Source organism: Lissotriton helveticus, chromosome 8 (genome assembly GCF_964261635.1).
Source record: "Lissotriton helveticus chromosome 8, aLisHel1.1, whole genome shotgun sequence".
Lineage (NCBI taxonomy): Eukaryota > Metazoa > Chordata > Amphibia > Caudata > Salamandridae > Lissotriton > Lissotriton helveticus.
Genome location: NC_136069.1, coordinates 1,204,843,305 through 1,204,862,909, shown reverse-complemented (window position 1 = coordinate 1,204,862,909; position 19,605 = coordinate 1,204,843,305).

The following is a 19,605-nucleotide window of genomic DNA, read 5'->3' as shown; positions in this document are numbered from 1 at the left end:
ACTTGCTAAACACTTGGCAGGACAAGGATCAAGTGGGGATCCAGATCTAAGATTTGCCAAGATGTCTAGTGAACTCTCGCGATCAAGTGGAGGGAAGTCACACAGGAGAGGACCATGATCTGATAGGGGGCACCCCAAACTTACAGTATGCTGCTGAAATGTAGACAGGAGAGAGTCTTGAATGGTGGTAATTTTATCTACAAAATAAACAGCCAATTCCCTCAGCCAGGATTCAGAGTGGGCATGGATAGGGGTACAGGCAGATGGAGAAGTAAAATCTTTCACCACCCTGAAGATTTCTTTACACGAATGCTCCGCCTCATTTATTCTAAGTTCCAGATAAAACTTTTTTCCTTCCCAGATTGATTTATGGTAGGCTCGAGTCAATGCCTTAAAATTCTGCCTCTCAGAATGATCATAGGTTCGCCTCCATGCTCTTTCAGCTTTCTTGAGGTCTTGTTGTGCTATTTTAAACTGAGGAGTAAACCATGGGGCTGATGTCCTTCTTTCGGCTGAATGTTGTTTCTTGACCGGAACCAGGCTCTCCAGACACTCTGTGAGCCATTTGTGAAAGAGGGCAATATTATCCTCTAAGTTGTCAGAGATAGGACACGAAAAATTAGTCAAGGCGTTCGATAGCATATCTCTAGTAAGAAGATGGAAAGATTTAGAGACATGTTTCACCGACCCAGCAGGTTTAGTCCGCGTTGAATCAGTGACAGGAAAGAGAAAGAAATAAGAAAATGGTCCGACCACAAAACTGGCAGCGGAGATTATACACAGATAGGAAGAGTGGAAAAAATCGGATCCAACGTGTGGCCTTTGTTGTGAGAAGGTCCTACCACAAACGGAAATAATCCGAGCACGGAAGTAATATCCAGCAGTTTTTGAGTGTCCGGGTCTAAACTATTGTCCATATGAATATTTAGATCACCCAATAAAAGGCAGTGGTTAGATCTAAGGCAGGGAGTCGATAGAGCTGCCTGCAGTTCTTCTAAAAAAGGCCCCACCGAGCCTGGTGGTCTATATACAAGAATACCTGTACAGGCCTGGGAAGATGAAAGCTGGAGGGTGAAGCCAAGGGCTTCACTGCCCTGTATATTATCAACAGGGAAAGTGCGACATGGTATGTTCTTATTTACTATGATCGCCACTCCGCCACCTCTTCCAGATGGCCTATCTTTCCTAAATATATTATAGGCGGAGGGTACGGCGTTAGCCAAGTCAGGGGCAGAAGAATCAGCCAGCCAGGTCTCCGTCAGGAATAAACAAGATACTTGCGAGTCCTGCAACAAATTCCAGATATCTAAAGCATGGCCAGGCAAGGATCTGGTATTTAATACCAGACCTTGATGGTGAACGGAAGGACTAATCTGTGTAAAGAGTTTACGATCAGGAAGGCGCCATCCACATTCGCTACAGCCTTTCCTCAATGCACGACCTCCGGGGAATACATGGTGGCAGAAACCACACGGAGGACGGAGAGAACGCAAATCAATACTGGAGTACGTAATCATGATGAGTAGCAATATGCAACTAACCCGGGTGTCAGACGAGTTGCCAGCCGTCCTGCCCCGGCCGCCTACGTGCCGCTGACGGGCGCAGACGGGCAGGACTCTGGCGCGACTCAGGCGCAGAGAGGGCGCCACACCTGCGCGTCACCGCTGCACGTTGGGGGAGGTGGAGCTTTAAATAGTCCGGCGAAACCTCGGTGAATGAGTCTCCAGAGTACCCGCACCAAGATGGCGGCGTCGCGCTTCTAAAGCCTACCCAAGATGGACTCCACCACCCCGGAAACCGGGCCCGCCAAAGTAGCGGTGCTCTTTCAATGATTTTAGTGTGGGAGTGAGGGGCCAGGCACAGCGCGGCGACTAAAAGCAAGGTACAATAGAAATAATATCAAAGCAAATAGAAAAACAAGGAGATTAAAAAGTTAACTGCTGGCTGCGCAATTACGCTGCCCAACAGCGCTCAGGTTACTGCCTCACAATGGACACCTTATCCAGGCTGTCCCAGTCACGGTTCCGCCTTAAATAGTCCGGCGAAACCTCGGCGAATGAGTCTCCAGAGTACCCGCACCAAGATGGCGGCGTCGCGCTTCTAAAGCCTACCCAAGATGGACGCCACCACCCCGGAAACCGGGCCCGCCAAAGTAGCGGTGCTCTTTCAATGATTTTAGTGTGGGAGTGAGGGGCCAGGCACAGCGCGGCGACTAAAAACAAGGTACAATAGAAATAATATCAAAGCAAATAGAAAAACAAGGAGATTAAAAAGTTAACTGCTGGCTGCGCAATTACGCTGCCCAACAGCGCTCAGGTTACTGCCTCACAATGGACACCTTATCCAGGCTGTCCCAGTCACGGTTCCGCCTTAAATAGTCCGGCGAAACCTCGGCGAATGAGTCTCCAGAGTACCCGCACCAAGATGGCGGCGTCGCGCTTCTAAAGCCTACCCAAGATGGACTCCACCACCCCGGAAACCGGGCCCGCCAAAGTAGCGGTGCTCTTTCAATGATTTTAGTGTGGAAGTGAGGGGCCAGGCACAGCGCGGCGACTAACAACAAGGTACAATAGAAATAATATCAAAGCAAATAGAAAAACAAGGAGATTAAAAAGTTAACTGCTGGCTGCGCAATTACGCTGCCCAACAGCGCTCAGGTTACTGCCTCACAATGGACACCTTATCCACCTTATTGTTCTCTAATCTCATAAAGAGGTTAGTAGCGAGTGTTTAGTAATAAATCCATATATTTTATATATACCTTGTGTTGTTCTCCTTTCATTTGGTCACTCAAGAGGTTATAATCTGGTAAACCAAGCTGCTTCACACCCCTTCAGGACTTAGCCTGAAGGCAGCTCTCCATAGCTACCACTAGGATAGCTTTCAATAAAGGTTTTCTTAAACCTATCATCAATAAGGGTTGTTTGGACTGGTGCAAAGTGCCCACAATAACTAGTGAACAGCATATGCCAGGCCAACTTCTCACAAGTACCACCTGAAAGGACTTGTCGGGGTTTGAAGTGTAAATGGTTGGCGGTGAACCTGCTGAATTTCACTGTCCCAGTTCCACTGCTAAAGCTCAAGGAAGGCCTGCATCAGTTTCAGCACATGAGCTCTGACATCTCTAACATCTCTGACTTGTACCCCTTCTTCACTAGCTAAGATTCTCAAGTTGTTAGCGTGGAGCCAATTTTTATAACCCTCGAGTTTCCACTACATAGCCATGATTTTCGAGCTTTGAGCCTCTAACAGATTATGGCTTCTTGCGAGATCATTTTCCAGACTAGTAGTTTGCTCGTCTCTTGCAGTTAGTCTTTTGTTGATTTTGGTAGAGGCTTTGGCCATTTTTCTGACAGCCCCTTGAAGTTTCTCAGTTGCCATGCATATTGATTTGCCATCCAGGTGCATCTCCTCCTGATGTTGTTTAATTGACTTGTATATCAGCTTCAAGGTTGGTTCCCCAAAGTCATGCCCACCTTGACCCCCCCTTGGTCACCATATCAGCCTCTATATGTGGTTTTTGTGAGGCTGAGTAGTCCAATTTTAGGGCAAAATTTGGATGTTTCCTTATGGCTCCTTGGTCTGCTCCAAAGGGGCCACCACCTTACTATGCCTGATGTTTTTCCTCCTCTGCAATACTGTATCAAACCCATAATAATGGCTGTAGGGCTTGAGCTAGAGGACAAGAAGGCACTTTCCTACTCAGATTCAGCAGGGCTCATATTGGAGCCATCTGTCAGGGAGATGAATTTGTCCCCTAACTCTAGAGGGTCTTCTGGGGATATACACCCTGTAGCCCACTCTCTTAAATCCTTTGTTTTCATTTGTCCTCCTGCGTAGACAGACGGTCCTGCTCCATCGGCTCAGCATTTCTATGTTTATTGACCTGATCTTCTTCCTCAACTGGTGTATCATCCTGTTTCACAAAATCTGTTGGGACAGCTGAATCAGATCTTCCAGTGGTGCAGTCTCAGGTTCAGGTTCAGCATGTCTCAGGGGGCTCCCTGAGGGCCATCTCCTCCAAATTGACCAGACTACTGGGCAACAGACCCCGCCTTATTTGGAGGGGTAGTATATGTTTGTCTAATCTTCCCTCCCTTTCTACCACAGTACTGAGGCTCAACTGCGGTTCTCAAGCCCCTGGAACCGTAGGGGGGAGTGTATAATATCCTGCTGTGAGTGTATATCTGCTTTTCCCCCATTACCTCCATCTCTCCTCTTGCTGTATTTTTGCTATGAACAGCCTCTGACACCTTCCTGCCCTTCATAGCGGCTTTAGTCCCTGTAGTTTTTGCAGATTTTACTCCCTTGGTACGCTGGGTTTAGATAGGATCAACAGCGGGAGCAGCAGTAGCAATCCTCGGTTGAGCCAGCACCCCATCCGCGCTCCGATGGCGGGAAGAACAAGCCCATTTTGGTGGCATTCTAGGTTTTGGTGTAAACTCAAACCAGGAGCCTCCCGGGCCAGCCAGTGCTCTCCGTCAGCAGTTTGGCAACTGTGGAGAGAGAGAGACACCAGCACAGGCTGTCAGAGAAGATCACAACGCCACAAATACTATGAAGACAACCAAAACCATCTGGGTCGCTGAGTCAAGAAAACTGGTCCTGCGCTCTAGATAAATGATCAACATGTTATCTGGGGTATTTACTATCCTATCCACGGTCTCACACACAGGTGCCATCTTGCTTCGCTGGTGGAAAATAAAAGTGCATTTTCAATGGAAAAATGTGATGTATCTATGTTGTGTTTTGGGCCTTTCCCTTTCTTCAGATAATAGTGCTAACTATACAAGTGAGGTGTCATTTTTATACGGGGGCTTGGCTAAACACTAGGTGGTAAGAAATATGTGGCACTCTGCAAATTTCAGAAGTTTTTTCCTAACAGAAATGTGAGAAAATTGTGAGATTTTAGTCAAGTGTTTGAGGACTTGCAAGGACTTCTGCATACATGACAATAGACCCAATTCGGACAGGAAACTCCCAAGATTTGTCGGAAATATTTAATTATTTTAGCTGTCCCCTGCCTAAAATTGCTTTTGCCAGAACACCAACCAATGGGGAAAACACATTCCCCTGAATATTTTTCAAAACCACCCATTTCCCAGTTTGAAAATGTTGTTATGTACGCTTCTTACACAGAAAGCCTGGTGAGAGTCACACAAGTCACCTCACTCTGGATTTCCCAAGTGTCTAGCTTTCACAGATATGCAGGTTTGCTGGGTTTCCCTAGGTGCGGGCTGAGCTAGGGCCCAAAATCCACAGCTACCCACATATTCAAAACAGGCCGGTTTTCAGTGGAAAAATGTGATTTTTCCATGTTGTTTTCGGGACCTTTCTTGTTAAATGTCAATCAATAAGTGGCATGCAGTAGTACCAGATCTGCTTCCTCATAACCTCTTCGTCCCTGCCCTACCTTCTCTCAAGCATCAGACAATCTGCCTGAAATGAAGAAGGAAACATCTCTCCAAGTCAGTCACAGTCATTCCGTCATACAATGCGATATTACGCCTGTCGTGTATTCAATCCTTCCACAGCAGCCACCTCTTTTTTTCTAGTCCTGAGGGATGGCTTCAACCTTTTACTGGGAAAGCCCCTGATGTATATCCTAAGCCATATGTATTCTTGGGAGCTAGGCATGGGTATTTAAAGGGGAGTAGCTTACGCTCAGGAAATACCTATGTGTACCTTTTTGGTAGGTGTTAGAGTTTTTTCGTTAAACCCATCAGATGGTGCTGCATAAGCCAACATTGTAGTCCCAAGACCAGAGCTCATTCATGAAAGACCACACCCTCCCAGTTCACTTACCTGTTTGTACCATGACTACAATGATGGTGCAGATGTCAGATAAACTGTCTGCAGCCACACCAGGTCCATCATTCAACGACTTGTGCTGGTAGGTGCAGTTGTGTCCTCTGCAGTCTTCAGTATTGGTGCAGTTGTGTCATCTGCATTCTTCAGTATTGGTAGCAAGGTTGCCAGGTCACAACTCACAAGTGATGTAGTGAGCCACTATAGAAGATTCAGCGCAGTGCTTCCCAATTCATATCACTCAGCCTCAAAAATAAAATTCACACTAACTCAAACAGCCCTCTTTGTAGTAGTAAATATAAATAAAAAAAAAACATTGGCAAGGACAATAGGTCTGGCTTATGAATGACAGAGTTGTTTGTGTCACTGATAGGTTTAGGCACTCATTATAACTAAGCTCATAAATGCACGCATGCATCCATTCATCAGTCCACTGACTCATCCTTCTATTCACCCTCTCGCACGATTAAAATAAAACACATGCAATGCTAACAGCATATATGACATAAATTAAATAAATAAGAGTAGAACGTAGAAAACATGCTGTTTTCTAAACTCAGGGACATATGTTTGCAATTACCAATTTAAACATAGTAGCGAGTGTCCATTGTGCATAGGTATAATAAATAGTCTATCATGTTTTGAAATTCAAGCATGGTCACTACATTTAAAACCAACATGTTGCCTATTTCGGAATAGTAAAACAATGATACACCATAGACAACAGTAAATACTGAATTCCTGATTTAGATGATGTAGCCAGAAGTAAGGCAGTGCACTGTAGATTAAATGAGTGGCATGCAATTAACCTGTTAGCACTGCCTGGAGAGCTGTATTATACTGTTAAGAGACATGAAAAGAAAAAGAAAATAAGCAACAAAGTGAAAGTGGAACTATAAAAGGAAAGAATAAAAAACTAAAGGAATAGCTAACCAGCCCTGATACTGAAGAGCACACATGTTCAGGTGGATGTACACACATGATCAATAAATGCCATCATTCAAATCAATCAATCGATTAATCAGGGGTTTATAAAGTATGTCATGGAGGACATGTAAGGTAGCATCCTGAGGGAGACTAGTGTAGAGGCTCTCAATGTCCAAGCCCACAATAGGTTGGGTGGTTGGGTCAAAATCAAAGTCTTTAATAATGTTATGGGCCCCCTGTAGACTGTTTGCTCTTTTACCATGGGGGCATTAACCATTTAATCACCATGATGACGGCACACCTTGCCCGACGTCACCAATAATGTCAGGTTAGGACCAGTGCCGCCATCATAACGTGTACACATTTCACACATACGGGACAGCCATGAGAACTGGTGCACAGTGCCCGACGTCATCAACATGGGCACGCTAGGATTGGGTTCCCTTTTTGAACACGCACACCTCTCTGTCCCCCATGCTCTGTTTTTATTCTTTTTTTTTGGGGTGGTGGGGTCTTAAAATTATTCCCAAGAATAATATGGGCAGTACGGGGCCTCCTAAATTTAGTCACCATGATGACCGGCATTACCAGCCCCATGTCATCGGTACAGGCCCATATACACACTAGGGGCCTTATTTATGAAGGCCTTGCGCCGCCGGTGCGTCACTTTTAAAATGGGAAAAAGTGACGCACCGGTAGCGCAAGGCCTTCATAAATAAGGCCCCAGGCCTGTTGTCTATGTCTTTTTTTCAACAGAGGCTTCTCGCATAATCTGCTGATTGGAAACACCTGAGTGACTGCAAGAGGTACTTAACAGTAACCCTGGGCGAAGCACTACGCTACGCTCGCGTAGTTTGCGAAGTTTGTACAACTTCGCACTACGCGAGCTGCACGTAGCACAGTGTGAACACGCGTAGCGTAGTGCAGTGGTCATTTTTTGCTTGTTCGCTTCTAGGTGTGACTGGGTTTGCTCCAAGTCCTCTCCGAAGTGTCCTTAATCTATAATTTTCCAACCGTAAGTTTCCCATAGGATTGTAGGAGCACGCAGCTGTGTTCTCACACTGCACGCGTCCCCCATGGGTCCCCTGTGTCACTACCTTGCGTGGTTCCTTGGGGTCCCAGTGATTCTACGTGCTCTAGGCACTGTGGCTAGTCAAGTCGTGGTTCTTATACTACTTTCTTAATATATGGTTTGGTCTCCCCCTGGGGCCCATTGTATATTGTGCTTTTTACTGAAGTTCTGTTGTGTTGATATTGTGTAACTTGTTATGTTATGTTATGTTAATTTTGTGCTTCTATAGCGCACGGCCACTCCACGGAGCATCCCGGCGCTTTAGCGAAGGTACCCACCGAAAAGGGAGCAACATAACAACTGAAAGGAAATGTAAAAACAAGAAGACAACACCAGTTAAGGGAAGAGCCATGTTTTAAGGGCCTTTCGGAAGGAAAAAAGGCTAGAAGCCTGTCTTAAAGAAATCGGGAGGTCATTCCAGGCAAGGGGAGCTAAATAACGAAAGGACCGGCCTCCTGCTCTGGCGCGCTTGATGATGGGAACATTCATTTTAGATAGGGAAGAAGATCTAAGGGATCTAGAGGGCTGGTACCAAGAAAGTCGTTTTGCGATATATTTAGGGCCTATGCCATGTATGGCCTTAAAGGTCGTGGTCAGGGTTTTGAAAAGGATCCTTTTGGCAATGGGTAGCCAATGTAAGGTTGAAAGAAAATCCGTCTCTCCGGCTCTTCTTGGAAGACCGAAAATGGCTCGGGCCGCTGAATTCTGGGCGATTTGTAAACGTCTAACCAAATATTTGGGAAGTCCCAGGAATAAAACATTCGCATAATCCAGCCTAGAACCGACCAGCGCCTGGACAATGATTTTCCTGTGCTGGAAGGACACTAGGGGGAGAAATTTACGAAGCATCCGAAGGATGCCAAAGCATTTCCCAGTAAGACAAGAAATATGTGGTCCGAAAGATAGGTCACTGTCAATAATGACTCCCAGATTTTTGGCCTTCAAGGACACACTGGCAGGGGGGAACATGTCCTGCGGCCACCAGGGTTTCCAATCAGGCTCGGAAGTGCAGCCAAAGAAAAGCAACTCTGACTTGTCCGAGTTGCACTTCAGTCCATGACATCCAAACCACTCAAAAACCGCACTCAAACAACCCCTAACCTGGGCGTCATCAAACAACCCACCCCTGTCGCTTGCAAACAGGAGTTGGGTGTCGTCGGCGTAGGAGACAATCCGGGCGCCAAATGACTCCGCCACCACCGCCAGAGGGGCCATAAAGATGTTAAAAAGGAGGGGGCTCAAGATGGAACCTTGGGGAACCCCCACTTCTAGCGGTGACATCTCGGCGGAGTAGGGAGGCGCCCAGATTGTCTGTCGGCGGTCGGCTAGAAAGGATTTGAGCCAGCTCCACACCGTTCCCTGCAGACCAAAGTCCCAGAGTCTAGAGAGGAGAAGCGCGTGGGGAACGGTGTTGAATGCCGCTGACAGGTCAAGCATAACCAACACAGCTTTTCTTCCCGCATCTAGCTCCTCCCTGATGGCATCCGTGACTTCAAGGAGGGCAGTCTCCGTGCTAAAATTAGCAGGGAAACCGGATTGAGTACTGTGCACCAGGCCATTTTCCTCGATGAAATTAGAAATTGATCTGTGCACAAACCTCTCGGTCACTTTCGCCAGAGCAGGGAGTAGGGAGATGGGTCTGTAGTTGGCATGGACCAGAGGGTCGAGTGCTGGTTTTTTCAGGAGTGGCAGGATCATGGCGCTTTTCCAAGCCCGGGGAACTACCCCGGATGATAGCGACAGATTAAAAATGGGATTAATCAGGTCGTTTAGAACTGGTGCCATACTTGCTAAACACTTGGCAGGACAAGGATCAAGTGGGGATCCAGATCTAAGATTTGCCAAGATGTCTAGTGAACTCTCGCGATCAAGTGGAGGGAAGTCACACAGGAGAGGACCATGATCTGATAGGGGGCACCCCAAACTTACAGTATGCTGCTGAAATGTAGACAGGAGAGAGTCTTGAATGGTGGTAATTTTATCTACAAAATAAACAGCCAATTCCCTCAGCCAGGATTCAGAGTGGGCATGGATAGGGGTACAGGCAGATGGAGAAGTAAAATCTTTCACCACCCTGAAGATTTCTTTACACGAATGCTCCGCCTCATTTATTCTAAGTTCCAGATAAAACTTTTTTCCTTCCCAGATTGATTTATGGTAGGCTCGAGTCAATGCCTTAAAATTCTGCCTCTCAGAATGATCATAGGTTCGCCTCCATGCTCTTTCAGCTTTCTTGAGGTCTTGTTGTGCTATTTTAAACTGAGGAGTAAACCATGGGGCTGATGTCCTTCTTTCGGCTGAATGTTGTTTCTTGACCGGAACCAGGCTCTCCAGACACTCTGTGAGCCATTTGTGAAAGAGGGCAATATTATCCTCTAAGTTGTCAGAGATAGGACACGGAAAATTAGTCAAGGCGTTCGATAGCATATCTCTAGTAAGAAGATGGAAAGATTTAGAGACATGTTTCACCGACCCAGCAGGTTTAGTCCGCGTTGAATCAGTGACAGGAAAGAGAAAGAAATAAGAAAATGGTCCGACCACAAAACTGGCAGCGGAGATTATACACAGATAGGAAGAGTGGAAAAAATCTGATCCAACGTGTGGCCTTTGTTGTGAGAAGGTCCTACCACAAACGGAAATAATCCGAGCACGGAAGTAATATCCAGCAGTTTTTGAGTGTCCGGGTCTAAACTATTGTCCATATGAATATTTAGATCACCCAATAAAAGGCAGTGGTTAGATCTAAGGCAGGGAGTCGATAGAGCTGCCTGCAGTTCTTCTAAAAAAGGCCCCACCGAGCCTGGTGGTCTATATACAAGAATACCTGTACAGGCCTGGGAAGATGAAAGCTGGAGGGTGAAGCCAAGGGCTTCACTGCCCTGTATATTATCAACAGGGAAAGTGCGACATGGTATGTTCTTATTTACTATGATCGCCACTCCGCCACCTCTTCCAGATGGCCTATCTTTCCTAAATATATTATAGGCGGAGGGTACGGCGTTAGCCAAGTCAGGGGCAGAAGAATCAGCCAGCCAGGTCTCCGTCAGGAATAAACAAGATACTTGCGAGTCCTGCAACAAATTCCAGATATCTAAAGCATGGCCAGGCAAGGATCTGGTATTTAATACCAGACCTTGATGGTGAACGGAAGGACTAATCTGTGTAAAGAGTTTACGATCAGGAAGGCGCCATCCACATTCGCTACAGCCTTTCCTCAATGCACGACCTCCGGGGAATACATGGTGGCAGAAACCACACGGAGGACGGAGAGAACGCAAATCAATACTGGAGTACGTAATCATGATGAGTAGCAATATGCAACTAACCCGGGTGTCAGACGAGTTGCCAGCCGTCCTGCCCCGGCCGCCTACGTGCCGCTGACGGGCGCAGACGGGCAGGACTCTGGCGCGACTCAGGCGCAGAGAGGGCGCCACACCTGCGCGTCACCGCTGCACGTTGGGGGAGGTGGAGCTTTAAATAGTCCGGCGAAACCTCGGTGAATGAGTCTCCAGAGTACCCGCACCAAGATGGCGGCGTCGCGCTTCTAAAGCCTACCCAAGATGGACTCCACCACCCCGGAAACCGGGCCCGCCAAAGTAGCGGTGCTCTTTCAATGATTTTAGTGTGGGAGTGAGGGGCCAGGCACAGCGCGGCGACTAAAAGCAAGGTACAATAGAAATAATATCAAAGCAAATAGAAAAACAAGGAGATTAAAAAGTTAACTGCTGGCTGCGCAATTACGCTGCCCAACAGCGCTCAGGTTACTGCCTCACAATGGACACCTTATCCAGGCTGTCCCAGTCACGGTTCCGCCTTAAATAGTCCGGCGAAACCTCGGCGAATGAGTCTCCAGAGTACCCGCACCAAGATGGCGGCGTCGCGCTTCTAAAGCCTACCCAAGATGGACGCCACCACCCCGGAAACCGGGCCCGCCAAAGTAGCGGTGCTCTTTCAATGATTTTAGTGTGGGAGTGAGGGGCCAGGCACAGCGCGGCGACTAAAAACAAGGTACAATAGAAATAATATCAAAGCAAATAGAAAAACAAGGAGATTAAAAAGTTAACTGCTGGCTGCGCAATTACGCTGCCCAACAGCGCTCAGGTTACTGCCTCACAATGGACACCTTATCCAGGCTGTCCCAGTCACGGTTCCGCCTTAAATAGTCCGGCGAAACCTCGGCGAATGAGTCTCCAGAGTACCCGCACCAAGATGGCGGCGTCGCGCTTCTAAAGCCTACCCAAGATGGACTCCACCACCCCGGAAACCGGGCCCGCCAAAGTAGCGGTGCTCTTTCAATGATTTTAGTGTGGAAGTGAGGGGCCAGGCACAGCGCGGCGACTAAAAACAAGGTACAATAGAAATAATATCAAAGCAAATAGAAAAACAAGGAGATTAAAAAGTTAACTGCTGGCTGCGCAATTACGCTGCCCAACAGCGCTCAGGTTACTGCCTCACAATGGACACCTTATCCACCTTATTGTTCTCTAATCTCATAAAGAGGTTAGTAGCGAGTGTTTAGTAATAAATCCATATATTTTATATATACCTTGTGTTGTTCTCCTTTCATTTGGTCACTCAAGAGGTTATAATCTGGTAAACCAAGCTGCTTCACACCCCTTCAGGACTTAGCCTGAAGGCAGCTCTCCATAGCTACCACTAGGATAGCTTTCAATAAAGGTTTTCTTAAACCTATCATCAATAAGGGTTGTTTGGACTGGTGCAAAGTGCCCACAATAACTAGTGAACAGCATATGCCAGGCCAACTTCTCACAAGTACCACCTGAAAGGACTTGTCGGGGTTTGAAGTGTAAATGGTTGGCGGTGAACCTGCTGAATTTCACTGTCCCAGTTCCACTGCTAAAGCTCAAGGAAGGCCTGCATCAGTTTCAGCACATGAGCTCTGACATCTCTAACATCTCTGACTTGTACCCCTTCTTCACTAGCTAAGATTCTCAAGTTGTTAGCGTGGAGCCAATTTTTATAACCCTCGAGTTTCCACTACATAGCCATGATTTTCGAGCTTTGAGCCTCTAACAGATTATGGCTTCTTGCGAGATCATTTTCCAGACTAGTAGTTTGCTCGTCTCTTGCAGTTAGTCTTTTGTTGATTTTGGTAGAGGCTTTGGCCATTTTTCTGACAGCCCCTTGAAGTTTCTCAGTTGCCATGCATATTGATTTGCCATCCAGGTGCATCTCCTCCTGATGTTGTTTAATTGACTTGTATATCAGCTTCAAGGTTGGTTCCCCAAAGTCATGCCCACCTTGACCCCCCCTTGGTCACCATATCAGCCTCTACATGTGGTTTTTGTGAGGCTGAGTAGTCCAATTTTAGGGCAAAATTTGGATGTTTCCTTATGGCTCCTTGGTCTGCTCCAAAGGGGCCACCACCTTACTATGCCTGATGTTTTTCCTCCTCTGCAATACTGTATCAAACCCATAATAATGGCTGTAGGGCTTGAGCTAGAGGACAAGAAGGCACTTTCCTACTCAGATTCAGCAGGGCTCATATTGGAGCCATCTGTCAGGGAGATGAATTTGTCCCCTAACTCTAGAGGGTCTTCTGGGGATATACACCCTGTAGCCCACTCTCTTAAATCCTTTGTTTTCATTTGTCCTCCTGCGTAGACAGACGGTCCTGCTCCATCGGCTCAGCATTTCTATGTTTATTGACCTGATCTTCTTCCTCAACTGGTGTATCATCCTGTTTCACAAAATCTGTTGGGACAGCTGAATCAGATCTTCCAGTGGTGCAGTCTCAGGTTCAGGTTCAGCATGTCTCAGGGGGCTCCCTGAGGGCCATCTCCTCCAAATTGACCAGACTACTGGGCAACAGACCCCGCCTTATTTGGAGGGGTAGTATATGTTTGTCTAATCTTCCCTCCCTTTCTACCACAGTACTGAGGCTCAACTGCGGTTCTCAAGCCCCTGGAACCGTAGGGGGGAGTGTATAATATCCTGCTGTGAGTGTATATCTGCTTTTCCCCCATTACCTCAATCTCTCCTCTTGCTGTATTTTTGCTATGAACAGCCTCTGACACCTTCCTGCCCTTCATAGCGGCTTTAGTCCCTATAGTTTTTGCAGATTTTACTCCCTTGGTACGCTGGGTTTAGATAGGATCAACAGCGGGAGCAGCAGTAGCAATCCTCGGTTGAGCCAGCACCCCATCCGCGCTCCGATGGCGGGAAGAACAAGCCCATTTTGGTGGCATTCTAGGTTTTGGTGTAAACTCAAACCAGGAGCCTCCCGGGCCAGCCAGTGCTCTCCGTCAGCAGTTTGGCAACTGTGGAGAGAGAGAGACACCAGCACAGGCTGTCAGAGAGGATCACAACGCCACAAATACTATGAAGACAACCAAAACCATCTGGGTCGCTGAGTCAAGAAAACTGGTCCTGCGCTCTAGATAAATGATCAACATGTTATCTGGGGTATTTACTATCCTATCCACGGTCTCACACACAGGTGCCATCTTGCTTCGCTGGTGGAAAATAAAAGTGCATTTTCAATGGAAAAATGTGATGTATCTATGTTGTGTTTTGGGCCTTTCCCTTTCTTCAGATAATAGTGCTAACTATACAAGTGAGGTGTCATTTTTATACGGGGGCTTGGCTAAACACTAGGTGGTAAGAAATATGTGGCACTCTGCAAATTTCAGAAGTTTTTTCCTAACAGAAATGTGAGAAAATTGTGAGATTTTAGTCAAGTGTTTGAGGACTTGCAAGGACTTCTGCATACATGACAATAGACCCAATTCGGACAGGAAACTCCCAAGATTTGTCGGAAATATTTAATTATTTTAGCTGTCCCCTGCCTAAAATTGCTTTTGCCAGAACACCAACCAATGGGGAAAACACATTCCCCTGAATATTTTTCAAAACCACCCATTTCCCAGTTTGAAAATGTTGTTATGTACGCTTCTTACACAGAAAGCCTGGTGAGAGTCACACAAGTCACCTCACTCTGGATTTCCCAAGTGTCTAGCTTTCACAGATATGCAGGTTTGCTGGGTTTCCCTAGGTGCGGGCTGAGCTAGGGCCCAAAATCCACAGCTACCCACATATTCAAAACAGGCCGGTTTTCAGTGGAAAAATGTGATTTTTCCATGTTGTTTTCGGGACCTTTCTTGTTAAATGTCAATCAATAAGTGGCATGCAGTAGTACCAGATCTGCTTCCTCATAACCTCTTCGTCCCTGCCCTACCTTCTCTCAAGCATCAGACAATCTGCCTGAAATGAAGAAGGAAACATCTCTCCAAGTCAGTCACAGTCATTCCGTCATACAATGCGATATTACGCCTGTCGTGTATTCAATCCTTCCACAGCAGCCACCTCTTTTTTTCTAGTCCTGAGGGATGGCTTCAACCTTTTACTGGGAAAGCCCCTGATGTATATCCTAAGCCATATGTATTCTTGGGAGCTAGGCATGGGTATTTAAAGGGGAGTAGCTTACGCTCAGGAAATACCTATGTGTACCTTTTTGGTAGGTGTTAGAGTTTTTTCGTTAAACCCATCAGATGGTGCTGCATAAGCCAACATTGTAGTCCCAAGACCAGAGCTCATTCATGAAAGACCACACCCTCCCAGTTCACTTACCTGTTTGTACCATGACTACAATGATGGTGCAGATGTCAGATAAACTGTCTGCAGCCACACCAGGTCCATCATTCAACGACTTGTGCTGGTAGGTGCAGTTGTGTCCTCTGCAGTCTTCAGTATTGGTGCAGTTGTGTCATCTGCATTCTTCAGTATTGGTAGCAAGGTTGCCAGGTCACAACTCACAAGTGATGTAGTGAGCCACTATAGAAGATTCAGCGCAGTGCTTCCCAATTCATATCACTCAGCCTCAAAAATAAAATTCACACTAACTCAAACAGCCCTCTTTGTAGTAGTAAATATAAATAAAAAAAAAACATTGGCAAGGACAATAGGTCTGGCTTATGAATGACAGAGTTGTTTGTGTCACTGATAGGTGTAGGCACTCATTATAACTAAGCTCATAAATGCACACATGCATCCATTCATCAGTCCACTGACTCATCCTTCTATTCACCCTCTCGCACGATTAAAATAAAACACATGCAATGCTAACAGCATATATGACATAAATTAAATAAATAAGAGTAGAACGTAGAAAACATGCTGTTTTCTAAACTCAGGGACATATGTTTGCAATTACCAATTTAAACATAGTAGCGAGTGTCCATTGTGCATAGGTATAATAAATAGTCTATCATGTTTTGAAATTCAAGCATGGTCACTACATTTAAAACCAACATGTTGCCTATTTCGGAATAGTAAAACAATGATACACCATAGACAACAGTAAATACTGAATTCCTGATTTAGATGATGTAGCCAGAAGTAAGGCAGTGCACTGTAGATTAAATGAGTGGCATGCAATTAACCTGTTAGCACTGCCTGGAGAGCTGTATTATACTGTTAAGAGACATGAAAAGAAAAAGAAAATAAGCAACAAAGTGAAAGTGGAACTATAAAAGGAAAGAATAAAAAACTAAAGGAATAGCTAACCAGCCCTGATACTGAAGAGCACACATGTTCAGGTGGATGTACACACATGATCAATAAATGCCATCATTCAAATCAATCAATCGATTAATCAGGGGTTTATAAAGTATGTCATGGAGGACATGTAAGGTAGCATCCTGAGGGAGACTAGTGTAGAGGCTCTCAATGTCCAAGCCCACAATAGGTTGGGTGGTTGGGTCAAAATCAAAGTCTTTAATAATGTTATGGGCCCCCTGTAGACTGTTTGCTCTTTTACCATGGGGGCATTAACCATTTAATCACCATGATGACGGCACACCTTGCCCGACGTCACCAATAATGTCAGGTTAGGACCAGTGCCGCCATCATAACGTGTACACATTTCACACATACGGGACAGCCATGAGAACTGGTGCACAGTGCCCGACGTCATCAACATGGGCACGCTAGGATTGGGTTCCCTTTTTGAACACGCACACCTCTCTGTCCCCCATGCTCTGTTTTTATTCTTTTTTTTTGGGGTGGTGGGGTCTTAAAATTATTCCCAAGAATAATATGGGCAGTACGGGGCCTCCTAAATTTAGTCACCATGATGACCGGCATTACCAGCCCCATGTCATCGGTACAGGCCCATATACACACTAGGGGCCTTATTTATGAAGGCCTTGCGCCGCCGGTGCGTCACTTTTAAAATGGGAAAAAGTGACGCACCGGTAGCGCAAGGCCTTCATAAATAAGGCCCCAGGCCTGTTGTCTATGTCTTTTTTTCAACAGAGGCTTCTCGCATAATCTGCTGATTGGAAACACCTGAGTGACTGCAAGAGGTACTTAACAGTAACCCTGGGCGAAGCACTACGCTACGCTCGCGTAGTTTGCGAAGTTTGTACAACTTCGCACTACGCGAGCTGCACGTAGCACAGTGTGAACACGCGTAGCGTAGTGCAGTGGTCATTTTTTGCTTGTTCGCGTTCCTCAACGTCATGTTCGCAACCGCGAGAAGCAAAATTACATCCTGGCGAGACTCTCAACGCGGGGAGGTCAGGTTTCTCATTGCAAGTGGTCGCACATGCTCGCGACCACTCGCGATGAGAAACTACCAGTCCGGGTTGAGAAAGCTGCCGCTCGAGTAAAAATCTACTCGAGCGGCAGAAAACTACAGCTCGCACTGCCAGATGCTTGTCCGCACTGTGCAATCAGTGATAACGCATCTTGCACAGTGCGAACATGCTACTACGCAGCTCGCGTGGTGCTACGTGAAGTTCGCGTAGTGCGAAGTGCACTTCGTGTAACTTCCCGTAGCGCCACTTCGCGAACTACACCCAGTGTTACTTAACAGCCTCGCTAACTCGGACCCAGTATCCACGGAGATCCGACGCAGCAGCACAGGTTTTTACGAGGGTCCTGAGCAACAATGTAGTGAAGTCGACCTTGAGGCACTACTCCTCCGCTACTGACAGGGTAAGACCATACCTTTTCAGCTTTTACCAAGAGCTACCACACCATTTTTCTTTCCCTTAAGAGCCAGCACCCCTGCTGGAATCTCATGGGGCACTCTCAGCAAATCGCTAGTGTGAGAATCAATTTTTTTTTATTATCTCTTCTCTCCAATGTATGTTTTACTGATATTACTACCACACACAGTAGTGCATATACCGGTAACCACCGTTATGTTTAACCTCGCCGTTAACTCCTGTAATTCTCACGACATCACGGCTATTACTCATTGACGTGAGCATGCAAACTATGCTAATATCCAATCTTTATGTTTGTTTGTCCTGTATGTGTTCATGTGTTTAGGAATGCCTTGAGAGGGAACCCCCTCTCACACACACTGCACCTTAGGGAGTGCAACACATTTTCTGGTCCAACACAAAAGTTAGTATAGATCTCACATTTCGCATATCACCAAGGTCCTGAGGAAAGCCAGTTTACACCAAAATGCCAGGCTGAACAATGCATACCACCCGCTCGATGTAGGAGTACCCTAATACTACTCCGCCTACATCCACCACCTCTTTTTTACTACTGCCAGAGGCCCAAACATTAAAGATAACCCCTTTGGGTAATGGGACCCCTAGACAGTTTTTAAACTATCACTCTTACGACACCATCACTGCACACTCAGTAATATACCAGCTCCACTGTAATACAGGCATTGTAGCACACCTGGGACACACTTGGTGTTACTGGGTGGGCCCGATAATGAAGCATGCCACCAACTAGGTTAGTGGGTGAGGGCTTTATAAAAAGAAATAAGATTTTCTTTTCTTTTCATCATCTACGATACAGTTTTTGAGCCTTATATCACATCCAGTTAGACTAGTTCTCTTTGATTATACACATAAATCATTTCACAGGCACACCCCAATTCATAGACAGTGTGTATTGTGTCATAGTTCATAAAACTATTATTTTATTATTGTTCTTATTATTATAGCACAAATCAAGTGTCTTCTTCCTTCTAAATTGATAAACGCTCCATTTTCCACAGGTATAAAAACGCTTTGGATTAGTTGGAACCCAAGTCTAATTTTTATGCTTGTTACTTTTAACATTATATTGGGCATAGTTAAATCTTAATTGCCTTACCCTTCTAAAAAACATCCCTTGACTTGGATGACACATCTTCTTCATGTATCCCAAACCTTCAGGAATGTGCCAGTGTCACCTTAAAATGTTATAATTGTGCGAACTGTAATATTAAACTGCTTAATAAATGCAATCTCATTATTCCTTCTTTTCTTAGGCCGATGACTAGTGGAGTTAGCATGCAAGGTGTGCACTCATTTCAATTTTGCATCAAGGCCCCTTTCTTGGAAACATGCCTAAATCTCATTGAATATCTTTCTCAAATTCCCTTCTTGGCTACAGATAAGATGTGCATGCACTATCTCACCATAGGGAATTGACCAGATGGTAGATCCAGGATGCAAGCTTGTCGCATGCCCTAAACGGTTGAAGGCTGCGTCTTTTCTGAACAAATAACTATGTATGACATTTTCATCTGTGTCGAATAATAGGTCCCTAAACTCTATTTTGAGTTTATCATTTTTCATAGTAAAATGTACATTGAACCTATTGCAATTCAGAAAAGTATAACATTTCTTTAGGTTAGTCAATGTACCACTCCAAAGAACGAGAATACCGTTGATACATCTAGCCCACAAATTATTATATTATCCATCCACTGTTTAGAATTTGGGCATCAGGAATACTCTCCCTCACACAAACCAATAAACAAGTTTGCATATGAGGGAGAAAACCTGGAACCCATCATGGTCCCTTGTTTCTGTAGA